The following is a 10,037-nucleotide window of genomic DNA, read 5'->3' on the forward strand; positions in this document are numbered from 1 at the left end:
AGGAATTGAGAGAAAGCAAATGGTTATGTGTGTGCATAGGAAGGGGCTGGAGATTGAAAGAGAAGGGCAAATATGATGTTATTACATTTTCATTACAAAACTAGAAGGGGGCCACAGTTCCTTTTTCTAGCTTGACTCTAACAACAGATGCTTCTCTTTGCTATAGTTAAAAATACAGAATAGAAAGTGGGGCTTTCTCCATTTACTCTATGAGCTGGATATGAAGATTTCTGCAGTAAAATGGATAAAATAATGACTCTTAATCCATGATATTATTGTGCTAAGTTTATAACTATGAAACACTGACATCTGAAACAAAGCGACTATTGTAGGAATAATAATTTTCTTTAACTTCATGACCTCAGATAAATGAAGGGGGCATTGAATCTAATGAAAGTTGTTTTGTTTCTTAACCATATGAAAGCAAATTTAGTTTAGCATGGAAAAGTTTGTGTGTATGTGTGTGTGTGTGTGTGTGTGTGTGTGTGTATGTGTGTGTGTGTATGACTATCTAGTTTTGAGCTATCTGGTGGATTAAATGTATGGTTCTATACATATTACCTAGCAATATAACACCATTTAAAAATTTTTGTCTCTATATCAAAACTACAGGTTTAAAACTGCTCCTTCAAAGTACTGTTGACTTGTGTACTAGAATGTTTCACTGAGACTGAAAGGGGCCATTCATCAGCATCTTGGGGCAGAGCCACATCCCTGAGGTTCCAGATGTAGGTAAAAAGTCTAATGCAGGGTTGAGATATAGATTTGCCACATAGAAATATATACAGAGTGATTTTGAAGCTCACAGAGTACTCGTCCAAGAATGGTTTCCATCTTAGAGTGGATGAAGGTGGAGGGAAGCAAGCACTGGATTTTCCATCATAGGGTTGAAAAGCCAGAGCATTAGATGGGGAAATCACAGCTCAGGACATGGTTCCTAGCCATGGGGCTCTCTCTCTTCCTCTATAACACAGCCTCAGAGATGACTTTTACAAGGTCTTTGGAGAATTCCATTTTGACACTAGTTTTTAATAATATCTGCATGGAAAGGGTAAAGAACCGAGACAGTGCCACAAGAGGGTATTAATGGTGATATTTAAAAAGGACAGAGGGAAGCTCTTAACAAATTGAGGCAGAACACCCTGATTCACACAGATGATTTTCCCTTCCCTGTGAGTTCCTGGTGAAGGAGGGAGAGGGAGGGGGGAGAGAGAGGGAGAGAGAGATACAGAGATACAGAGAGAGAGAGAGAGAGAGAGAGAGAGAGAGAGAGAGAGAGAGAGAGAGGAGATGGAGGACTATGTCGATGTTAATTCTCCCACCTTTCTGTACACAGTCTAGCCATGCTTCAGATGGAGTCAAATATGTGACCTATAATGACAGCTTGCTTGTTTGGGATTTAGGTGAAAAGATAATAATATAATTGGGGACGTGAGTTATAGATAGTAATGTAGACAGAAATCTGATGATTTGAGTCTAAAGTGTTGAGAAACTGCCTCAATGTGTCTTTCAGTTACTCTAGTGTTTTTCTATGGCTAAAAGTATACAGGCATGCTAGCTGTTCCTGTATCCACCACATTCACCTTTAAACATGACCCCAGTCTTTATATTCTTGACTATTTCCCCTTGGTTCAATTGGAAATGCAGTGTTCACCTGGAATCAAATGCCACTGCCTAGTGAGCCTTGCTGGCCTGCCTGGTTTCATAATACTCTGCCAAGTCTTCAGAAAGTTGTTTTCTAATCATACAGTGGCAATAGCTACATGATGCTCTTTGCAGCCTCTTCCCAAGGGTGCTGCTACAGTGCCCATGGCTTTGTCTACTTACTAGCTATCCCTGCATTTCCCCTCAGATGTATCTCTTTGGCCTCTGGCTACCAGATATTAAATTATTGACCTGTATTTTCTTCCTCATCTTTCTGAAGAATGTGAGTGAAGGTTTTCCTTCATTTGGTCCTCTCTAAGAACATTATTTATTTATAATCTTTGGTTCATAAGAAATAAGGTGGCATCTGATGATTGTCTATTAGGAAATTAATCAGATACACCACATGCATGCATGCACATATATACACATACACACACATACATACCTATACACATACACATGTGTGCACATACTTTGAAAATAGAGAAAGAGAGAGGGAGAATATTACCCTGAAAGTTTAAAAAAACACAAAATACGAACCCAAACTTTAGTGACTCAAATTATTTTCATAATTTGAATTGAGAACAAGTGTTAGCATTTCTTTGGAATACTAAAATTTTCAGAAAAACATTGATGAACAAACTCAGTATCACAAATTAAGAAATAGAGAACTGCCAAAGATCAAATTCTATATTGCTGCACATAACAACCTCTCCCTTGCTTTCCCAAAACTCATGGTTCAAATATTAATTTATCCTTTTGGAAAATATGCCCTTTAGTTCTGCATTTGTATCCCCACATGGGGTATAGAGATTCAAAGATAAGTACCACTAGCCATAGAGAGACATCCAGGATCTTTTGGTCTAGGATAGGGAAAAATCAATCCCTTAGAAAACCCTAGGGAGAAGTTGTTCTTGAGTATTTTAGGAGGCAGGTGTTTTTATGGTTTAATTTGGGAGTGTGAAAACTCCCTTGTTGCTGAACAAACTGAAAAGTTTGTGACTATAGAGACAGACACTATGGCTCTCTAGACTAGGAGAAATGGATGGACTGGTAGCTGTGAAGAAATAAGCAAGTTGCTAGAGAATGGATGGTAAATGTTCAGTGTGCTGAGAGGAGGAGGAGGATGCTACATGGTCACAGAAGTGGGATTTACTAGAGAAGACAGAGATAGAACCACAAGAAGATGGGATGAAATCACATTACATCTTTCATGTCATGCTGAGGAGGTTGAATTTTATCCTGGAGGCAACAGAGAGCTGTTAAACTGGCAGTGATTTTTGCATATTGGAAAGGTCATTTCCATAGGGTATGGAAGATGGAAAAGAAGAGAGTAGAGTCTGAGAACTGCTGAAAGACTGTGGTATGTGTGAGTGTGGAGTGATGAGTGTCACCATTGATACAGTAGAAGGGGATCTGTGATGACGTGCTGAGTGCAGCTATGCTGTAATGATGGACTTAGTAGCACACAACTGAATTGTGAAAGAAGGAAGACAAGAAAGAGGAGGGGAAAGATGAAAAGGAAGAAGAAGAAGAGGAGGAGGAGGAACTTTGATTGGGAGAGTGAAATGAGCATGGCTTTGATAGGAGTATTTGATGTGAATGAACATGCACTGTGGTAGAGAGCAGGGAGAAGGGGGTTTGATGAGGAAGTTCATTCATTCAAAATGGGGTGGGCAAGCTACTGTGTTATACCCTAGGTTCATAGGATAAATAAGGAGAAGGCTGCCTGCCCTGCTGGGACTCACAGCTTAGTAGAAGAGATGTAAATTAGGTAACCATTACATTGATAATAAAAAATTACAACCCTCAGCAGACATACAGTAAGGGATCTCAAGATGAAGAGGTCAGTAGTCTGCTGTAGGCAGGAGGCTAGAGGTAGTTCCTGCAGGGGTGTGTTTAAGGTAATAGCTGAAAACTGAGACGTAATAACCAGGGAAGGAATATAACAAATAGAGGCAGGACAAACACAAAGGCATCAAAGTCAGAAAATGCATTGAGAAGCGGGAAGAAGGCCATTGTTGCTGCAGAGGACTCAGTGAAGAAGTGGAGAAAAAGAGAAGAGATGGGCAAGTACTGGGGGATCAAAACCCAGGACCTGGGGGAGGAGCAAAGTGCTAAGCTTATTTGCAAAGCAAGTAGTTAGTAGCTGTGGTAGTTTGAATATGCTTGGCCCAGGGTGTGGCACTATTAGGAGGTGTGACATTTTTGGAGTAGGTGTGGCCTGATTGGAAGAAGCATGCCACTGTGGGAGTGGGCAATGAGACCTTCCTCCTAAGCACGTGGGAGCCAGTCTTCTTCAAGAGGCCCTCTGATGGAGATGTAGAACTTTTAGCTCCTCCAGCACCATGCCTGCCTGGTTGCTGCCATGCTTCTGCCTTGATGATAATGGACTGAACCTCTGAACTTGTAAGCCAGCCCAATTAAATGTCCTTATAAGAGTTGCCCTGGTCCTGGTGCCTGTTCACAGCATTAAAACCCTGCCTAATACGTAGCTTTTATTTTCAACCTAAACTCACTAGTTTCCAAAATAAATTTCATTATGTAAACTCTTGCAGGCAACTAAGTTTGAGACATCTGATAAAGTATGATGAACATTTTGAATACAATTTTGAGTAGATACGAGGAACTAATTGAAGAGAAAATATGAGTTTAGAAGTGGGAAGTTTGGTAAGGCAGAGTCACTGGAAATCTGAAAGAAACCAGGCATCTGCTCTTTGGAATGGAAGTTGTGCTCCTAAGCTGAGTCATGGGAGTCACTTCCACCATGATGCCATCTGTGTCCTTGTGACATTGCCAGAAAGACCTCCCTAGAGACCAACCCAATAGATCTCTGGAAACCCCAGACTTCCATTCTCAAATACTGTGAACTCAACAAATCTCTCCTGCAGCTGGTATAACAAAGGTTTATCTGTGTAACAGTTGTCCCTTGTGGCAGGGAGGATGGAGTCATAGTGTCCAGGATAGGGCTGAATAAAGAGCTGAGTGGTGGAGCTAGTATCAGATACTTGCATTTAGAAGCAGACATCATCCAAATAGAGGCTTGTTAGAGACCAACCTTTAAGAAAGAAGAGGGATGGGAAGAGGGAGAAATCAAACTCCCATAATGCATTAGACTTGAATGGGTAAGCATTTATTGCTTAACCTTGCATAGCTTTTGAATGTGCCTGGCCTGGGGAGGAGTGACCTTGGTCAGAGCCACTTGCTGCAATGGATGCTGACCCTGGACAGTAGACACTCCACTGTCTGAATTCTCTGCAGCCAAATAGAGGGTTTCCTTGAAGTGGGATCTGGGTGGAATTCCTTCATGTCTATAATCAGCAGCAGTGAAGTGGGTGATAAAAAGGCTTAATGAAAGACCTGAGAAGCTCTCTGAACAACATCTTCATTCATAAAACAGAGTGTTGTGAAAACCATATTTATGAAAACTCTCCGTGTGACACTTCTTCCAGTTCTGGAAGCAATGGATTGTGAAAATCTGTATCACCTTGCAGCAGTGGACATCACAATATGTCAAATGAATTCTAATGAAAAAAATCAAGCATTAATCTTCCCATGATAGCATAGGCCACGCCTCAACCTTCAGAGGCAGAGCTAACAAGGCCAAAGATTTGAGTTTCAGGATGCTCTTAATGGAGGAGGTGGTAAGAGAGGTGAAACAAATGTTTCAAAAAAAATGACCTCTAGTTTGAGCATGTCTTCCCAATATCTGTGTTCTGGAAGCACAGTTTCCAGTATAACAATATTGAGAGAACCTTTAGTAGGTTCTAGATCGATGTAACTTGGACACGGGGAATGTGCCTTCAGCAGGGATTAATGGGGCTCTTCTGGGACTCGGCTTAGGTCTACTGAGATGTGATCCATAAACAGAAAAACGGGCCTTTCCCCAATATCTTGATTCTTCTCTCTTCTGTTTACTCACACCATGATGCCATCTGTCTCCTTGTAATAGAGCCAGAAAGGCATCCCTAGAGACCAACCCAATGGATCCATGGAAAACCCAGACAGCCATTCTCAAATACTGTGAACTCAATAAATCTCTTCTGTCTATCAGCCATTCTCTAGTATTTTGTTATTTCCAGTCACCATGATAAAATGCCCCACCAAAAGCAACTTAAAGGACATGGGATTTCTTTTTCTCACAAGCCCAGGTTGCAGCCCACCATGGCAGGAAAGCCATGCCAACAGAACATGTGCACCTTGTCACATTGCTTTTACAAAGAGAAGAAAAGAGCAGTTAGTGCGTGTAGTCTCCATGGCACTCTTTATTATATACAGTCCAAGTTCCCCCACCAGGGAATAGTTCTGCCAGCAACTAGAAAATTCCTCAGACATTCTCACCTGCTAAATTTAATCTAGACACCCTTCACAGGCCTGTCTGTGGACAGTTAGTACCATGGCAGAAAAATGGGCTAGCACCAAGACATGGCAGTCAGGATTCACACTCCTGAGTCATACAAAATTACAGGGTCTCAACATTGACACAGATTTTCAGCATATCCTTCTAGATGGCTGAGTGCTAACCTTCATGGCTGGACTCCCACTAAGTCCATTTCCCACTTAAACCATTTTCTCTCTCTTCTCATAGACCTTATGTTGTGTGTATTGGCAAAGTCTTTGCAAGGAGAATTCAGGGGTAACTCATGCAAATGTGACAGGCTCATACAAAGTCAGTCCCACAGGTTCCATGTCCTTGATGGTGCTCCAAAGTGATTGTTTTGACACCCTTTTCTCTTCCAGATTCATCTGTTCATTCCACTATGTCTTAGGGTTTTACTGCTGTGAACAGACACCATGACCAAGACAAGCCTTATAAAAAACAACATTTAATTGGGGCTGGCTTACAGGTTCAGAGGTTCAGTCCATTATCATCAAGGTGGGAGCATGGCAGTATCCAGGCAGGCATGGTGCAGGAGGAGCTGAGAGTTCTATGTCTTAATCCAAAGGCTGCTAGTGGAAGATTGACTTCCAGTCAACTAGGGTGAGGATCTTATGCCCACACCCACAGTGACACACCCATTCTAACCAGGTCACACCTATTCCAACAAGGCCACACCTTCAGATGGTGCCACTCCCTGGTCCAAGGATATACAAACCATCACACACTACCAAGAGTGTCTGGCCTAAGAACTGAGACAGTGTGCTGAGCTGTGAATGAGATGGTATGGGGGTGTTTATACTGATGGCAGGAGAGCAGGCTTACCTGTCCTCTGGGATCTACTTAATGGTAGGACTCTTGAAGGAAGAATCATTGCTATTTCTTGGGTGGGAAAAAGATGCTCTTTGGAAACACTGAACATTTTCAGATTCCTACAACTCTTATTTTGCTTTCCTTTTCCCCTTGCATTCCTCAAGTACTGAGCACGTGATTGCAATTATTTCTCCTCTCCTGCTACTTCAGAGAATGATTGATATGAGTGACATCTGAACAATGATTTTTATTTAAATTTTCCTTGGTAAACATATTCAGGGCACTTATGAGCAAATTCTTAAAGTGGAAAATGACTAACTTTTTGACTTTTGGAATACTGAGTAGCAAGAACATGAATGCAAAATGGGAGACAACGGCAGCAAAAGCATGCCAACCAACATTCCTGGATATTATTGCTCTTGGCTGATTATTCGTTTTATGTGCATTCAACATCCATTGAGCATTGTATGAAGAGAAAACTAAAAGACAATTAGAAAATGATAATTGTTCTTCTGATTAATGCAATCGGAGAAAGATGTCAAAGAAATAATTTCTTAGAAAACTATTTAAAGGTAATGTCACCAAACTGACAGTTCAATTTGTGTAGAGCCAAAGTAGGGTATGCAAAACCCGGATGGATGTTACAGGTGTCTCTCAATTATACTATTGATTCTTCCATAGAGACCCAATAAGAACATAGAAGACTTTGAAGTGGCAATGAAGAGAGATGACCTGGCTGTCTCCTCTCCAAAAATCACCTCCCCAAGCTCATTCATACCCACAAGATGGAGAGATTGCCTGTGGGGAGTATATATTGCTTTCCTGCTGACATTTGTGAAGTCAAGAGGCAGATGAGTCTTCTGAGACATTTTCAAGAGAGACTAAGATAGAGGAGAGAGAGAGAGAGAGAGAGAGAGAGAGAGCTGTGGGTTAGAACCATTGTTTTCAACTAACCCAGTTAACTAGCTAGGCTTTTGACTTCTCAGTTCTCTCATTTTCAAAATGGAGAAAAATCATGATTATTGAGAGAGTTGTCCATGAAATGCTACATATAAAGCAGATGGCACAATGCCCAGAACTGAGTATAATAGCCACTTGATAAATGGTAGCCAAGCCAGAGGGCAGGGGGCTGCTCTGACTTTCCACGATTTCTAAGAATTTTCCAAGCAGCTCAGATAACACAACAGGGCTCTTGGCCTCCCTCTCCACTGCATGCTAAATGCTCATACTTCCTCATCTTCTATTTAAAAAACAAACTAGCTTTCATGTGTCCCATTTCTTCTTAAAGTGATGTGATCTCTGTGGAAGCTGACAACTGCATGTATTTGTTAAAATGTTCACCTTTTTAGATAGTATTGCAAGACAGATTTGATGAGAAGAAAATAGGCACAGCAATGATAAAACATATGTAAAACTTGATCAGAGAGTCTCAACATCCTAAGAAATAAAAAATCCCTGATAGTATCATGTCAAGGTATAAATTAAAAAGCAAAATAAATATGTCAATCTCCCCCATTTCGTGGATGGGAGCCCACATAGGTGATTCCTGAGGCTGAGAAAGCCAGGTCTGTTCACTTAATTGCTACTTAAGTTTTTTATGTCCTTTTTTGGGTCTTCATGGAAGAGTCCTTCCTTTATTAACACATGGCTCAGGTGATCTTACATGATGGCTTTTGCGAGACCTTTCAGTGCATCAGAGATAAACTGAGGACAAGTAAAGGAAAGGGGCAATTTTGGGAGACACAGAAAGCAGAGACTACTAGGTCTATGATAATTAAACACAATAGGTTATTCACTTGGATAGCTGAGGTCACTACTGCAGCATCACACTGGCGGGTATCCATTTTGAGTATGTGTTTTGAGATAGAATCTTGCTTTATAGTCCAAGCTGACCTTGAGTTCACAATCCTGCTGCCTCAGCCTATCCAAGGCTGGGATTGTAGCACACATAACCAAATGCCTGACTTTGACAATCTCTGCACTAAAGGCATATGTGTTGAGTGAGCTGACACGTGGGCTCACCTGGCCCTTTTCTGAAACAGTCCCTCATTTGTGGACAAAGGCTTTAGTTGGGCCAGCATCCTATTACTCTTCCAAGATCTGGAGACTATTTCTACTTAGATACCCTACTTCTTTGCCTGGTTCTTGACAACTTTCTGGAGACCCTCACCAGTTTGCTTATGTATTCAGCATAGGAAGATACCCTGCTACCCTGGATCTATCGCCTAGACTTGCTGAGATGTTTACTAGTGGATGCCAATCATGCACATCAACTTCTATCCTTTTGGCTTCATTTATTCTGTGTTTTGTCTTCTCCTTGTATTCATGCTAGTCAGAAGCCTGCATATATTAACTTTCCTTTTAACTAGATACATAGTAAGCTATTACCTATGGTCCATCTGCAAAAGAGGGTCCTTCAGTGTTTCAGAGAAATCATATGTTCCAATGATGAGGAAATGAGACTTATGCCTCAAACAAACACAAATATTTATGAAGAAAAACTATGATCTGTCTGTTCTAATTCAAAAGTTGTGCTTATAAACCTCGCCACATTCTTACAGTACCATGTATTAATACTTTCAGTTTTCCTAATTCAGTTTCCTCTCAAATGGCTGTTCAGGTCAAACATTGTTTAATATTTCTTCGAAAATAACATTTTAACATGGAGTGATTTTATCCTGGCTCTTGGGTTCCACATTAAGGTGCAGATCTGCTTCGCATAATACAGTAATTGTACCTGTTGTTTAAAGAACGAGCTGTTCTATAAAATACCTATTTAGGTTTGGAAACTTTGAGATCAGAATGCATTCCCACTAAACTGAAGGCAACACCGTGAATGTGCTTCCCTGCCCATGAGTCTTGTGTGTACATCGGGGATGGGAGTATAACATATATGGAAGTGTTCCTTTTCCTTCTATTAAATGGAAAAATTTGTCACCAACCCGAAAAGCATGACCTCTCAGCCCTCGCTCACACCAGGTTAAACAATTTCAGGACTTTCCATAACAAGTTTGGCTCATGTATCACGCAATGTCAAGATCCTGGGCTCCACTGATCACTTTCTTTTACATCATCATCAATCATTTTATGTTTTAAATGCATTCTCTGATGAAATAAGTGATTACTTGGCTCAATATTTCTTTTGACTTGTATAAACATTTCATTACTGGCTCTTAGTTTGCGGGGTTGGCAATTTAGT

This window comes from Mus caroli, unplaced genomic scaffold (genome assembly GCF_978045245.1).
Source record: "Mus caroli unplaced genomic scaffold, Mus_caroli_1 scaffold_2, whole genome shotgun sequence".
NCBI classification, from domain to species: domain Eukaryota; kingdom Metazoa; phylum Chordata; class Mammalia; order Rodentia; family Muridae; genus Mus; species Mus caroli.